Source organism: Kogia breviceps, chromosome 2 (genome assembly GCF_026419965.1).
Source record: "Kogia breviceps isolate mKogBre1 chromosome 2, mKogBre1 haplotype 1, whole genome shotgun sequence".
Taxonomy (NCBI): Eukaryota; Metazoa; Chordata; class Mammalia; order Artiodactyla; family Physeteridae; genus Kogia; species Kogia breviceps.
The window spans coordinates 19,510,241-19,526,572 of NC_081311.1; the positions used below are offsets into that span (position 1 = coordinate 19,510,241).

Genomic DNA, 16,332 nt, shown 5'->3' on the forward strand with positions numbered 1-16,332 from the left:
CTCTGACTTCCTCTTTTGCTACCAGCCAAAGAAAGCTCTCCACTTTGAAAGGCTCATGTGATTAGATCAGGCCCACCTGGCTAATCTTCTTATCTTAAGGTTAAATGTGCTGGATAGCATAGCAGAATTACAGGAGGCATAGCTCATCATATTCACAAATTCTGAGGATTAAGATAGGACATTTTGGGGCCATTTTAGAAATGGTCCCTACCACAGCTGCCTATCATGAACTGGATTATCTTAAACCCACTAAGTCAAAAGCTCAGGTAGGTCCACCAGCAATCCATTGAAAGATGGAAGTAGTATGGCAGGTCTGGGCATGACCAACATCTGAGCACACAAGTAAGCTGCACCAGCAGGTGGCTGAGACCCCTTGTCATCCATCACTGTTACACCAGTGCCTCTCCCTCAGCTCGTATCTATGTTCACAAGGGAAAGTCCTTTATGACCAGCTGACAGAGAAGGAAAAGTCCTCATAAATGGGTTGTTTGGTACATGGAGCCAAAAATGAATTGCTGCCCATGTAGCTCCGCTCTGGTGTAGCACTGTAAGGGCACTGAGAGGAAGTCCTTCCAGTGGGAAGAGCTTCAAATGGTACACTTGGTCATTACCTTCTGTGGACACAGAAGTAGCACAAGGCAAGAATATGCATAGACTCATGGGCAGTGGTGAGTGACCTGGCTCATTTGACAAGGTCCTGGAAAGAGAAGGACTGGAATATTAGGCACATGGAAGTCTAGGGTAGAGGCAGATGGGTGGAGCTATGGAAGTGGGCATAATGTGTGGAGATCATTGTATCACATGTTAAGTGCTCACCAGAAAGCATTCACCACAGAAAAGGCAGGGAACGTCCAAATATCCAGAAAGACTTGGCCAGTTAATATCAGTCAGCCTCTGTCATCAGCCACCCTGGTACTGTCACAATGAGTATATCAACGAAATATCTAGAGGACCAGGAATGGAGGTCATTTATCAACTCAACAGCACGGGCTCCCAATCATTAAGGATGATCTAGCTAATACATTGCTGGATATCCAACCTGCCCAAAACTGAGACCAAAGCTGAGTCCCTGATATAACACCATCCCTGAAAAGAGAACAAAAACTTGCAGGCAAGTCATCTTTTGTGGGGTCATTATTCTGCATACCATGGATGAAGTGTGTCAGTTGCAGCTTTAAGACCATTTCTAGCAGTGGGGTCTGTACTTTGTCTCACTAACATTTCTCTTGTAAGTTTTGCCCTCAAAGAAACCACTAGAATCTTGGAGGAGCTGTTCCATGCTACGATAAGTTTGTTATACAAAGCAGGTGCAACTGAGAGATACGAGGGGTGGACTGAAATGGTTGCTTCCTGTAGGCTCGGAAGGGTGACACCTCTGTGGCAATTGCACAGCAGTTTAACTTCCCCTCTGCACAGTCCTGCACATTTCTCACACATTTTGTTACTGAGAGCGCTCCTCTTGTACACAAATATCAGTCTTAGAGTCTTTTTTTGGGGGAAACCCAACTGAAAATATCTGCCTTTGGTTTCTATAGACGCTACATAGAAGAATATAGCCATGGGGAATCATCTTCTGCTTTTCCAAAAAAATTGTTGAGGATTATACTTTACATAATTTAGTGCCATCATAAAAAAATGCTTTTCTAAATTAGTGCCAGGAAAAACATGCACTGTATTCTCCATAATAATAGCTTTGCCATTTACAATGCCTCCATTTTTACCATGGCTGCCAGGAAGCTCAGAGCCTATCTGAGCAATCACAGCAACAGTTAGCACATTGGCTTTAATTCCCACTCAGTAGTACCTATTTTTAAGCTATATTGTAATGCTGTTATTGTAAGCTACCTCAAGCACTTTATTAAGAGCAGCAGGGTATCTATAATTTAAACACAATAACCCACCACTAGCACCCTTAGGGGAAAACCAGTACACTCTCACTGCTCTTAACCGTCTGAATGGTATAACTCTTGTGGTTCGAGAATTGGTTCCTTCTGTTTATTAGTAAGTTGAGCTCCAGCAAGTTACCTAACCTCTCTGGTTTAGTTTCTGACCTAAAGAAATGAGGGTAACAATACTACCTATAGGACTGCTGTGAAGATCAATGAAATAACATTCACAAAGTGAGCATGTAGCTGCTCAGTGATTGAAAGCTGTCAAAACCAGCACCAGCACCACCATCCTTCTCATCACCAATGTCATCACCACAAGGACAACGGAGGCATGACCATTGCTGTTTTAGGCCCCTTGGCCTAGGGAATGGCAAACAAGACTCTGATGAAATTACCATGGAATGAAAATAGTTTGGGGCTCCAAATCCTCAAGTACCTGAACCCCTGAGACCACTAAATTTCCAAGTTCTATCAAAGGGTCATGGATGGCTCATGTCTGGTGGCCGTAATGGTTTTGCATATGGTAACTTGTGACCATTCAACATATTCCGGTCTTCCTGGAGTGACTTAACCTTAATTGGCAGCTGTTCTTCTGCCCTTGCTGGCATGGGTTAGGCTCCCTGGTCTGTGCTCCCACAGCATCCAGGGCTTCCGCCACCCCACCCTGCCTTGTATTTGCCTCTTGCAGGCTACATCCCCTGGAAGCTGTGGGCTGCTCTGTGAAAGTGAATGTTTTTGTCTTGCTTTTGTATCCCCTGGATCTAACACAGCACCTGACAGCATCAGAGGAGCTAACTAAATATTTGTGCAACAAATAAATGAATAAAGCTCCCCCCCCCCAGCTCTTGTAATCATCATACCTAACAAGGGAAAAGGAACTGGGTGAGTTAGGAAACGTTACTAGCATGTAGCAATTAACAACCCCAATCATGAACACTATATGGGAACTTAGGAAAATAATTACGTGAGAATGTTAAGCGATACACAAGTTAAATTTCTTTTGGCCTCACCTGGAAAATGGGGCTCTTAACATATACTATACTGGTTTGTTGTGATGATTAAATGAGACAACACACAAAAAAGGTTTATCATAGCGCCTACTTACTATGAACATGTGTTTGAAAAATATTTATTTTGTTGTCATTATCATTTACAGTGACATTCAGTAGTAAGTGAAAGAAAAAAACAGAACAAAAATAATTCTTTTAGGCTGATTTTGACTAATAAAACAACAAATTTTAACCATTTCTTTTAATGTAGCAAAATAAGGTTATTTTTTCTATAATTTCAAAAATTTTGTGATTAAAGTAAAAGTGACCAGGGTTTATTACCACCTCCAGGGTTTATTACCAGCTCCCTGAAACTCATGCATAAAGTAAAAATAAGTATTATGTCCTCCTTGCCTTATAAGGTTTCAGTGAATTAAATGAATTTCCAAATGTGAAAGTGCCTTCAATGTAGTCACATACCTTTTTCAGTTCTTTCTCTCTTGCCTTAATTTCCCCCTCTGGTGTCCTTGTGAAGGATGTACTGGCCATGAGGCAGACCCTGAAAAAGAAGGGAGCGTCAGTAATTCAAGTGAAAATCCGTGCGGGGCTGGCCATGACTTTGGGAGTCGGGTGCCAGGCGGGAAGGGATCTGGTGAGCACCTCCGAGGGAGAGGGAACCCACAGAAAGAATCTTGGAATATCTGGGAAGTGGAGACAAATCCCCCACGCTGGGTCCTGGGTTTGGAAGTGCTCCAGAAAAATGCTATCAAGACTCAAGAATTTAATTTTAAAAATGCCAACGGAAGGCAGCCTCAGATCTTCGCCAGGGCTCAACTGTGACATTTTTTCACTCAAAACTAACTCTAATATATGTACATGTATAACTGAATCACTTTGCTGTACACCTGAAATTAACACAACATTGTAACTCAACTATACTCCAATAAAACTTTTTTTAAAAAATGTAGCTCTAGCTTCTCACCTCCCACACCTAAACATCCAATATCCTCCAGCTTCTTATTACTACTGGCTGTTTGGATCTGAATGACAGGACCCTTTGACTCTGTCCCTAAGAGAGACATAGGTCCTGCCTAGTTAATTTCTGCAAGTTACCAGAGCTCCAGCAACTGATCAGCACCAGAAAGGTTACTCCTGCTACTGGATTTCTCACTTTCTGGCTCCAGAAATAACACACATTCTGACTTCATTGTGTTCTACTTACTCCCTCTGAGAACACACAGACAGACACTGGATTAAGGGACCACTCAATGTCAATGTGAGCAGTCACAGGTATCTGGTGTCCTTCTGTTTTTAAGAGTCCAGCAGCCTCCTTTGCACCTGTTGGCAGAATATCAAATTGCTCTGTTTCATTCATGCTGTATGGGAGAGTCAATCACAGTTTCAACTACAAAGTCAACATTTGGGAAGCCGGGCCAGGCACTTTTCACTTAATCCTCACAAAAAACTCTGCAAGGCAGGTGTTATCATGCCCATTTGTTGGATGAGAGAACTAGGTCTCAAAATTCAGAAGCATGAACAAGATCACACAGCAGAACTAGGATTCAAAAGTAGGTCTCTGGCCTGCTGAGAGCCTGGCTCTTTCTACTACATCAGAGTATAGACAGAATGTTGGACTTTAAAGATTTGCTCTATAAGTTCATATTTTAAGGCACTACTGCTGCTTCAAGTACAAGAGAGTAATAGATAAAATATCAAAAAAAATTAATCCTTGCTCCAGAGCACAGTGAACATCTCTGTGGACTACTGAAGATGAACCTGGAAACCAAAAATTTTGAGCACATCAAGAAATCTAGGGCTTCCCTGGTGGTGCAGTGGTTGAGAATCTGCCTGCCGATGCAGGGGACGCGGGTTCGTGCCCCGGTCCGGGAAGATCCCACATGCCGCGGAGCAGCTGGGCCCCTGAGCCATGGCCGCTGAGCCTGCGCGTCCGGAGCCTGTGCTCCGCAACGGGAGAGGCCACAACAGTGAGAGGCCGCGTACCACACACACACACACACACACACACACACACACACACACAAAAGAAATCTAACCCTAAGAAAGAAAGCTAATAAAATCAAATAATAGAAAGGAAATTTTAAATACAGATTAAATTAAAATAATAGGATTTTCTGACATAAAATTTCATAAAATAATATATTTAGGATGCATTTTTCTCATTGCATCTTAACAAGGTGCATGGTTTCAATTTGTCCCATTAACAGTGATGTTCATTTTGACCACCTGATTCAGATGACATCTTCCAGGCTTCTATACTGTACAGTCCCTCTTTTCCCCTTTGTAACTAATAAGAATTTTGTGGGGAAGCTATTAGGATGCTTCTGCATGTGTGCAAACTAGAGTCAATGATGTCTTCTACTGAGATAACAGCAAAGGAGGTGGGCATATTTCATAAACCTCAGGAAATAAAAGCCACAAGTCATGGTAGTTATTTGGATATGAGGAATGAGAGAGGGAGAAGCTAAGGACAGTGTAAAAGTATTCTGGCCTAGGCAGGTGGGTGGATGGAGATGAATTATGGCACATAAGAGAGAGAGTAGTCAGGGGAAGATGGAAAGTTCAGTGTGTGGGTAGATTCTCACTCCTAACTTGTGAGTCATTATTCTTATTTTAAAATTATTTCAAATTTAATTTTTGAATAAGTAATATATGCATATCATATGAAAATATTAAAGAATACAGAATATTTGGAAATTAAACAGCAAACTTCCTAATAATCCATGGGCCAAAGCAGAAATCAAAAGGGAAATTAGAATATATTTGGAAATGAATGAAAATAAAAGTACCACATATCAGGGCTTCCCTGGTGGCGCAGTGATTAAGAATCTGCCTGCCAATGCAAGGCACATGAATTTGAGCCCTGGTCAGGGAAGATCCCACATGCCGTGGAGCAACTAAGCCTGTGCGCCACACTACTGAGCCTGCGCTCTAGAGCCTGCGAGCTGTAACTACTGAAGCCCGCGTGCCACAACTACCGAAGCCCACATGCCTAGAGCCCGTGCCTCACAACAAGAGAAGTCACCGCAACGAGAAGCCTGCGCACCACAACGAAGAGTAGCCCCTGCTCACCACAACTAGAGAAAGCCCACGTGCAGCAACGAAGACTCAACGCAGCCAAAAATAAATAAATAAAAATTTTTTAAAAGAAAAGAAAAAAAAGTAACATATATCAAATTTTGTGGGGTGCAGTTCAAGTGGTGCATAGAGGGATATTTATAGCTTTAAATGCTCATATTAGAAAAAAAAAAAGAAAAAAAGGAAAGCTCTAAAGTAAATTATCTAAGCTTCCATATTAAAAACCTACCAAAAGAAGAGCAAATTAAATTCAGGGTAAATCAATAGAAGGAAGAAATTAATAAAGACAAGGGCAGAAACCAAAGAAATAAGAAATGGACAAATGGAAGAGCGAGCAAGCTGGAGGTAGTTCGGCTACAGGAGCAGAGCAACGCCGAAGTCAAAGGAACTTGTTTCTTTAAGCTCTTCTGGCAGTGATTCTGACAGTGAAGTTGACCAAAAGTTAAAGAGGAAAAAGCAAGTTGCTCCAGAAAAACCTGTAAAGAAGCAAAAGACTGGTGAAACTTCAAGAGCCCTGTCATCTTCTAAGCAGAGCAGCAGCAGCAGGGATGACAACATGTTTCAGATTGGGAAAATGAGGTATGTCAGTGTTCGGGACTTTAAAGGGAAAGTCTTAATTGATACTAGAGAATACTGGATGGATCCGGAAGGTGAAATGAAACCAGGAAGGAAAGGTATTTCTTTAAATCCTGAGCAGTGGAGCCAGCTGAAGGAACAGATTTCTGACATGGATGGTGCAGTAAGAAAACTGTAAAATCAGAGCCATGTAAAACCTGTATTGTTCTAGTTGTTTTGATCTGTCTTTTTACATTGGCTTTTGTTTTCTAAACATTGTTTTCCAAGCTACTGTATATTTGGATTGCAGAACAATTTGTAAGATGAATACTTTTTTTTAAATGTGCATTATTAAAAATGTTCTGAGTGAAGCTAATTGTCAGTTTTATTAAGGAGGATTGCTTTTTTGTGCACCACCTAGTGTAAAATAAAATCAAGTAATACAACCTTAACTGTTGCGGCCTTCTTTGATCAGAAAAGTTGGTACTATTTAAGGCCAAAAGTAACAGTTTATCGACCTTTCAGTTTCAACTCAGCTTTTATGTTCAAAAGGATTAGCATCGCATTGAATTTAGAAAATGTTGGTTTGTGAAATTCATGGTTGATCTGTTTCGTTCTAGTCAAATATCTGGACTTGTTTGATTTTTTTTCTTTTCCCACCACCCCAATGATATTTCACTTTCCCCTTTTTTTCTTCACTTCATTTTCCTTTTAATAACTTATTATGTTCAGTTTCGTTTCGCTTTTTCTTGAGTATATTATGCTAATTTGGAAAGTCTGAAACTGTCAAAATGTTACTTATCTCAATAAGGTACTTGTAAGTAAAATGTTATATGAGAACTACAATCACTAATTCTACTGTATTAAATATTAGGAGATATAGTTTGATAAACAATGTGGCTTGTATGAAAACTCCGAGCAAGTAAATGTATGTATGTCATTACCTGTAGTGTTCTGTGTAGTTGTTATCTTATTGCTTATTCTGCAGAAAATAATGACTTAGATGTCTGATTTGCTTTCACTTAGTAAACGTATTCACCATGGGATGATATCTATAAAATCAGATATTGTTAAATTAGACTAGGATTTAATAAAAATTGTGAAAGCTTAAAAAAAAAAGAAATGGACAAATGGATAAAAATCAATTAAACCAAAAGCTACTACTTTGAAAGAATCAATAAAATTTATCCCAGGGATGCAAGGATGGTTCAGTATCCATAAATCAAACAATGTGATAAGCCATCTTTAACAAGAATAAAAATTATATAGCCATCTCAATAGATGCAGAAAAAGCTTCTGACTATATTCAACATCCATTTGTGGTAAAAACTCACCACAAAGTGGGTATAGAGGGAACATACCTCAACATAATAAAGGCCATATATGAGAAGCCTACAGCTAACATAATACTCAATGGTGAAAACCTGAAAGCATTTCCTCTAATATCAGGAATAAGGATGCCCAGTCTTGCCACTTTTACTCAACATAGTTTTGGAAGTCCTAGACACAGAAGTCAGGCAAGAAAAAGAAATAAAAGGAATCCAAATTGCAAAGGAAGAAATAGAACTATCACTGTTTGCAGATGACATGATACCATACAAAGAAAATCCTAAAGATGTCACCAAAAAAACTACTAGAACTCGTCAATGAATTTGGTAAAGTTGCAGGATACAAAATTAGTGTGCAGAAATCTGTTACATTTCTATACACTAACAATGAACTATCAGAAAGGGAAAATAAGAAAACAGTCCCATTTACAATCACATCAAAAAGAATAAAAAGGAAAAATAAACAAACGGAACTATATCAAACTAAAAAGTTTTTTGCATGATGAAGGAAACTGTCAACAAAACGAAAGGGCCACCTACTGAATAGGAGAAGATATTTGCTAATGATATATCTGATAAAGGGTTAATATCCAAAATATACAAAGAACTCATACAACTCAAGATCAGAAAAACAAACAACCTGATTAAAAATAGGTAGGGGAGGGACTTCCCTGGTGGTCCAGTGGTTAAGACTACACGCTCCCAATGCAGGGGGCCTGGGTTCGATCCCTGGTCAGGGAACTAGATCCCACATGCCACAACTAAGACCTGGTGCAGCCAAATAAATAAATATTAAAAAAAAAATAGGTAGGGGACCTTAACAGACATTTTTCTATATGAGATCTACAGATGACCAACAAGCACAAAAAAAGATGCTCAAAATCACTAATCATCAAGGAAATGCAAATCAAAATCACAATGAGATATCATCTCACACGTGTCAGAATGGCTGTTATCAAAAAGAACAAATATCAAGTGTTGGTAAGGATGTGAAGAAAAGGGAACTCTTGTGTAGGGTTGGTGGGAATGTAAATTGGTGCAACCATTATAGAAGACAATATGAGGATTCCTCAAAAAAATAGAAAATAGAGCTACCATATGATCTAGCACTTCCACTCTTGAGTATTTATCCAAAGAAAACAAAAACACCAATTAGAGAAGACATATGCACCCTTGTGTTCATTGCAACATTATTTACAATGGCCAAGATATGGAAGCAGCCTAAGTGCCCATCAATAGATGAATGGATAGCGCAGACTTGGACTGAGCATGGGAAGGGCCTGAGCTGGTGGAGAGGGGACAGGCGCTCAAATCCTTTCTCTGCCACTTAGCTGTGGATTCTTGGGCAAAAGCTACCTTACCTCGCCCTGGCTCAGCCAGTTCACTTCTCTGCAAAATGGGGATAAATGAGGCCCGGCTTAAAGAGTTTTCAGAGGTAAGTAAGAGAGCGTAGGAAAAGCACCTGGCACCCGCCTAGCACAGAGGACAAACCCTCCATACAAGGTACTTCTCTCTCTCCAAATGATGTGTGTGCCGGTGTGTGTGTGCACGTGTGTGTTCGTGAGTGAGAAAAGGCAGGGCCGGCTGTGGGATACAGCACACCGCTGGCTCAATTACTCATGGCCTAAAAATAAAAAAGCTGTTCCAAGCATGTATAGGCCCCAGGATGCCTGTAAATCCCACAGCCCTGGGCCCAGGCCAGAACACTTGCCAACCCTACCCCACCTCCTCTGCTGGTGGCCAGAGCCCTGCTGCCTTCCTCTCTCCCCAGATGGCCTGGTCCATGCCTACCCAGGGCCCTGGGAAGCCACAGAGCATCAGGGGCTCCAGAGTGGTCCTGAAGGGTCCAGGGAGGGCGTCCGGGGCAGAGGCTGGGACCCCGGTTGTCTGCAGGGCTTTTTGGAGACTCTGCACTGCTTGCCTGCTCTGGGGACCTCTCCAGGTTAAGGAGATCCATCTGCAACCAGCGAGTGGAGGGAGGCACAGCCTGGGCCTCTCGCCTTACATGTGGCTCAGCCAGGGGTGTGGCTCCGTAGTCCCTCCCACACAGGAGCCCAGGCGGAGCACTTTAGCCTCAGCGTTCCTGAGGCGGGGTCAGGAATCCCCTTCCTGTTCTGGAGCTTTGGGAGAGCTGGCCATCTAAAGGACTCCCGCTGTGACTTTATTTCTCAACAGACAGCCCCCTCCCCAGTTGAGCTCTGTAAAGCTGGTTTTCTGTGGCTTTGTTAAAGGTGAGAGGCACACAGACCGCTCTGGAAGGTCAGCAAGAAGCCAGCAGGCCTCTCTGTTTCCCCAGTAGTTCTAGTTAGCCCTGGGAGTGTTGGCAGGGGTGGTGATCCTGGGGAGAGGTTCAATGGGCAGCAAGTCCAGCCTCCTTCCATCCCTCTAGACAGGAAAGTGGAGTGCCAGGAAGGGACAGGACTTGCCTGAGGTCACCCACAGGAGCAGGCTGAGGTCTACAACCCAGGAATACTCTTCTGCCCACCTCTGTGTTCCCAGCATCAGATCTAAGGCCCCAAGAGTTACAGGGGCTCAAAGCGACAGTGGGCTGAACTCAAACCCAGGTTTCCTGGTGGTGAGCCCAGGACTCTTCCTACTCCCCCAAGATGCCACTGCAGAAGTTCTACATGAAGAAATAAATATCTTATAAGCTCCTACTTGAGGGTAAGTGCGGTAGATGAGAGATGGATGCAAAATCTTGGCTATTCCTCCCGTGCAGAGGTGGGGCCCAATTTCCCTCACCTTGGAACTCGGCTGGGCTCTGTGGCTTCGTGAGTCGCCTAACAAATGAATGATGTGAGAGTGATGCTCTGGGACGTCTACGGTCAGTTTCCCTTAACTTCATACCAGATACAAAAATGAAGCCACCTTGGACTCTCCCAGGTGATCCCATCTTCCAGCTGAAACCCACTCCGGGGACCGCCATTGATGCCACGCAGAGAAAAGAATCACCTAGCTGAGCCCAGATCAGGTTCCTGACCCACAAAATCACGAGACAGAATAGAATGGTGGTTGTTTTAATCTACTGAGTTTGGTCTCATTTGTTGCACAGCAATAGATAACTGTACGGTAACTTTCCATCCTGAACGTATCAGAGAGCAGCTGGCTGCTGACTACTTTGAAAAGCGAGCACACACACCCCTGAATTATATACAGGTTGTAAGCATGGATTTCTTTGGAGCTTTTCTTAAAGCTAATTTTGGCCCCAAATATTACAAATGTAACTTGGATGCCAACTGGCATTAAAAAAAAAATTAAACCTAATTCTTATGGAGCAACCAAGGCGTGCAAAGCGCTCTGTTCTCATTTAATTCTAGAACCACCTTTTAAGATAGTTTCATGTGGTATCTCCATTTTCCTAGAGAGGAAATGGAAACAGAGGTTAACAAGCTGGCCTAAGACCATACAACTAGCAAATGCCAGGGCTGGGATTCAAACCCCTGCTTTTTTCCAGAACCTCCCTCGATGGCGGGTGCTTCCCTGGGGCCCTCCCCACGTATGAGACAACACACCTGGACAGGCTGTGTTGGTGGCACTAGGAGCTCCGGGCAGACGCTGGAGTGAGGGTCCCAGGGCCCCAGGAGAGCTGCCTCTAGGATAACGAACAAGCACAAACCACAGGCCCAGCCTTCCTCCACCTGCCCAAGCCCCTTCCTCAGGCCCCTGGCACAGCTGCCACCATCCCAGCCTCTGGACACGTGAGCACACAGAGGAAGCCTCCTCCACCTCCCACTCAGCGGCCTCGCACGGGAGGCCCAGGCCTGGATTAACGCTGGGCTTCACCAGTTATGAATTTGGTGACTCTGGGCCTGCCCCTAATCTAAGCTTCAGTTTCCTCATGTGTAAAATGGGTTCATCATAGCACCTAACTCGTAGGGTTTCACATCCCAGGTCCTCACCAGACGCTTGTTGAGTAAGACCAGTCCCCGCCACATCGACCCATCCATTCCCTGTGGTACAGGCCCCAGACCCCACTCTCCTCTGCACTTCTTTCCTTCCTGGCACCCCTACACCTGCTCAGCTGGGCTTGACCTGAGGTGCTCTTTCCTAGGCTTCCCCCTTCCAACCCTGCAAGTCCGTGAGCTACTTTCCTCAGGGTCACATTTCTGAGGGCTAGAGCGGGGGGTCCAAGAGGCTTCGGGTGTTTAGAAAATGTACCCAGTTCTTGGAAATAAGGCGTAAGCCTACTGAATGCCCTTTCAAGGTCACACTAGAGCAGAGTCCAACAGGCCCCGTACGGGCCTTCTGACTCTCCAAGGGGAGCTCATTTCGTTTGACACACTGTCTTCCACTGATTAGGGTGTGAACTCTGCAAAGTTAGATTTTAACTTAGAAAGAAATAGAGGACTGGGAAGTTGGAAATGATCCTGTAGGCTAGAAGAATAGAATAACCCCAAAGATTATAGTTTTCTTGACCTATAGAGCTTTTGTCACGCTGCTGGTTCCCTCATTCATGAGATACATCTCTTAACACAAGCTCTTGACACTATATTGTGTATGAGAATCGTGTTTTCAAATTTTCAAAAACGATGCTTCGACACGGATCTCACGTTTCTAGGAAGAGGCCAGGGTTGGGGTGGGAGGACCCCCGAGGGTAGAAATTGGAAAGAATGCAGCGCCTGTGGAGGATGACGGGCTGTGGATGGAGAGGAAGGCTAAGCTGAAGGCCAAGTGCACCTGTGTCCTGAGAGCTGTGATGATTAGGGTGCTGGTGGTGATGTAGGGGGGAGTGCAGAGGAGAGGGGGGTATAGATGGAACTACAGAGGGGTGACTGCTGAACATAGCTGCTTCAACAGTGAGAGACCTCAGAGGGAATCATCAGTGGGCAGAAGGAAGGTTTCAGGTGTTGAGATTGAGGCTGAAGGTTCCAGAAGCCTTCGCCATCTAAGAGGTTTCAGAGGAGGTGGGGCAGGTATGGAGGATGGCTGGCTGCAAGAACCTTGCCTCAGGCCCCGGGGTGAAGGCGGCAGGAGGGCGGGAAGTCATCTGGAAGGAAGCAGAGTCATAGTGAGGCCAGTGACAGACTGGGCAGGACTGGGGCTTCTACCAGAGCAGGGCCTGGTGCACATCAGAAGTCAGAAATGCTCCGAGTGGGGACTCTGGGCAAGAGGCACTGGAGGTTTTCCTGCTGGTCTAGTGGTTAGGATTTGGGGCTTCCACTGCCGTGACCCGGGTTCGGTCCTCGGCCAGGGAACTGAGATCCTGCAAGCCGTGTGATGTGTCCGAAAAAAAAAAAAAAATGTGATTAAGAAAAGGGGGGGGCTTCCCTGGTGGCGCAGTGGTTGAGAGTCCGCCTGCCGATGCAGGGGACGCGGGTTCGTGCCCCGGTCCGGGAAGATCCCACATGCCGCGGAGCGGCTGGGCCCGTGAGCCGTGGCCGCTGGGCCTGCGCGTGCGGAGCCTGTGCTCTGCAGCGGGAGAGGCCACAGCAGTGAGAGGCCCGCGTACCGCAAAAAAAAAAAAAAAAAAAAAAAAAAAAGAAAAGGGGGTTTTCCTCCCTGGCTGGGTGAGAGGACACCCTGAGTTGGTCACACTCATCTTGGGTGTGGCTCTTGGCTTTCAACAAAAGCTCTCCAGAAACCTCAGGTGTGCAAGGAAGGTGTCAGGGCAGCAGGGAACAGCTGTCAGGCCCTCTAGCTGCGTCCACTGCAGCACCAGGGCGGTGATTATCCCCTTGGAACTGCTGGCAGCAGGCATGGACCCTCAGCTGGGAGCCTCCAGGCCCCTTCTGTTGAGGAAACCCGTGAGTCAAGCTGGTAAGTTTAAAACTACTCTCCCCTCAAGACAGGAATTAGTTTAAAACACCCAGTCCAATGGGGGGAGGTGGAACGGTCCTGAGGCGGGTGGGGACAGCGGCGGCTCTGGTCTGCCAGTTGCAGGGGCCTCCCTCCCACCCGCCCCCCTGCAGCCAGCTGACACCCACTCTTTACCTTAGTTCAGATGAAAGTTTCGTTTTCCTCTTTGGATGAAGCATAGCCAAAAAAGTCTTCTGCTTTCCTTTGCTAGACATCTTCAAAAGGATTTCTCCCAGGTCACCAGCCATTCTTTGTTCCAGAGGTCAAGGATTTCAACAGGCCGGAGCCCACTCTTTGAGGCCCGTAGATTTCCCCAGTTAACAGGCAGGACCTGAGGCCTTCCCGCGCCCTGCCTCAGACCTACTGATTTAGAATCTCCAGGGGGAAAGGCGGGAGAAACTGCATCTTCCAAAACGACTCCAGGTGGGGAGTTCCCTGGTGGTCTAGTGGTTAGGATTTGGGGCTTTCACTGCCGTGACCCAGGTTCAATCCTCTGTTGGGGAACTGAGATCCTGCAAGCCGTGCGGCATGGCCGAAAAAGAAAAAGAAAAAGAAAAAGAAAAAGAAAAAGAAAAAGGGGGAGGGGGGGCGGGATTAAAAAAAAAAACACTCCAAGTGAATTTGATGAGGAGGCCAGGCCTGGGTAACACAGGTTTCTGTTAGAACTCCGCCAGGATATGGGGTATTCATACACTTCTCGTCAAACTTCTACTAAATTATTCCAGCCTCTTCCCCAGCCACCAGGTTCACCCCTAGGGTAGAGCAGAGTGGACCCCACAGAGCATAGCTTTGCCGAGCATCCACGCCCCCTTCTGCGTGGGGAGAACCCTATCAAAGGGAACCAGGGCGATGATATAAATAGTCTGAGGGGGGCTTCCCTGGTGGCGCAGTGGTTGAGAGTCCGCCTGCCGATGCAGGGGACACGGGTTCGTGCCCCGGTCCGGGAAGATCCCACGTGCCGCGGAGCGGCTGGGCCCGTGAGCCATGGCCGCGGAGCCTGCGTGTTCGGAGCCTGTGCTCCTCAATGGGAGAGGCCACAGCAGTGAAAGGCCCGCGTACCGCAAAAAAAAAAAAAAAAAAAAAAAAAAAAAAAAAAAAAATAGTCTGAGGGAGAAGTCGGAGGGGAGAAGCAGCCTGGGGTGTCCCAGGACACGGCCCACAGGCAGGAGTAAGTCTCACTGACGGGGAGGCACCACGTGCCTGTGGACCTCAGACGAGGACAGACCTGGGCTGGGGTCCCGCTGCCCGGCTGCCCCCGTGTAGAGCTGCATGACTGGGGTTCGGGGTGGGGAAATAGCCTCTTTGAGGCTTGGTCACCTTCTTTGGAAAACGAGGACAGCGGTTCCTCTCTCCGGGTTGTTGTGAGGTTTGTCTGCCATAAAGAATGTAAGTCACTGAGCACAGAGCCTGGCACATAGTAAGCGTTCAGTAAGTGCCAGCTGCTATTGTCAATCGTTCATTCTACAAACACTCTGCGTAAAAACGGCAAAAACAAACAGCACAACAAAAACTTAGACATGGCCTCAGTCCTCATAGTGCTTACAGGGTAGAGGTTTTAAAGGGATTTTACTCTAAAGTAAGGCAAATAAAAGGTGTTTTTTTGCGGTACGCGGACCTCTCACTGTTGTGGCCTCTCCCGTTGCGGAGCACAGGCTCCGGACGCGCAGGCTCAGCAGCCATGGCGGCGCACGGGCCCAGCGCTCCGCGGCACGTGGGATCTTCCGGGATCGGGGCACGAACCCATGGCTCCTGCATAGTAGGCAGACGCCCAACCACTGCGCCACCAGGGAAGCCTGGGTTTTTGTCTTTAAAGTGACAGAGGAAAAGAACTTTGGGGAAAAGCACAGGTTTGATTCAGATGAGAGTTCTGCCCTTGCTCCTGCTTTCAGATTCAATCTGTTGGAGCAAGGATAGATTGTGGAGGTCCCAGAAAGGGGGCCTGACTTCCTGAGACCGGAGAACCTTTTCAGCCTTGAAGAACCAATAAAATTGTTACCCCCGTGCCCTGCCCCTGCACTAGTGTGTCTAAAAGCTTGGTCACCTGGAACTATTCTTAGTTCTATCAACTTCCAAGTCTGCCTCTACCTCAAATGTCTCCAGTTACTGCTCTAAAACCTTCCTATACCTGCAGACTACAAAGTGAAGACTAATTAAATGGATTTGAGAACCAAAAGAGAAAAGGGATGGTATGGGAAGGGGCACAGAATCAGAGTCCTGCTCTTCAGAACTGGAAGTTAAGATGAATGAGGACTGAACCCAGGCTCTCCTCAGGGAAAACTGAGCTCTAAGAGGCTAGGGAAGGGGAGAGAGAGGCAGTGGTGGCAGTGCTCAATGTGCAACCTTTGCCTTTTTAAAATTGGGAGCAGAGAACAGGGTTGGGGGACTTAAGAGGAGTTGATGGTTAGCTGCTAGAGAATTACAGAATCAAAAGCACTCAGCCAGCATCCTCCTCGATGCTTGTGTGATACAGAGTGGGGGAAAAAGGGGGCTCCTGCTTTTGGATTTGCAGTTCCTTCCCGGGGACCACCTACAAGTTGACCACCTAAAATTGAACTTTTTTTTTTTTTTTTTTTCTTTCGCCACACTGCGTGTCTTGCAGGATCTTAGTTCCCTGACCAGAGATTGAACCCAGTGCCTGGGTAGTGGGAGAGCAGAGTCCTAACCACTGGACTGCCAGGG

The 16,332-nt window shown here is 45.7% G+C and overlaps 1 pseudogene; it reads left to right on the plus strand.

Moving 5' to 3' along the window:
• Nucleotides 1-200: 200 nt before the first annotated feature.
• Nucleotides 201-6,894, plus strand: LOC131749887 (activated RNA polymerase II transcriptional coactivator p15 pseudogene; annotated as a pseudogene).
• Nucleotides 6,895-16,332: the final 9,438 nt, after the last annotated feature.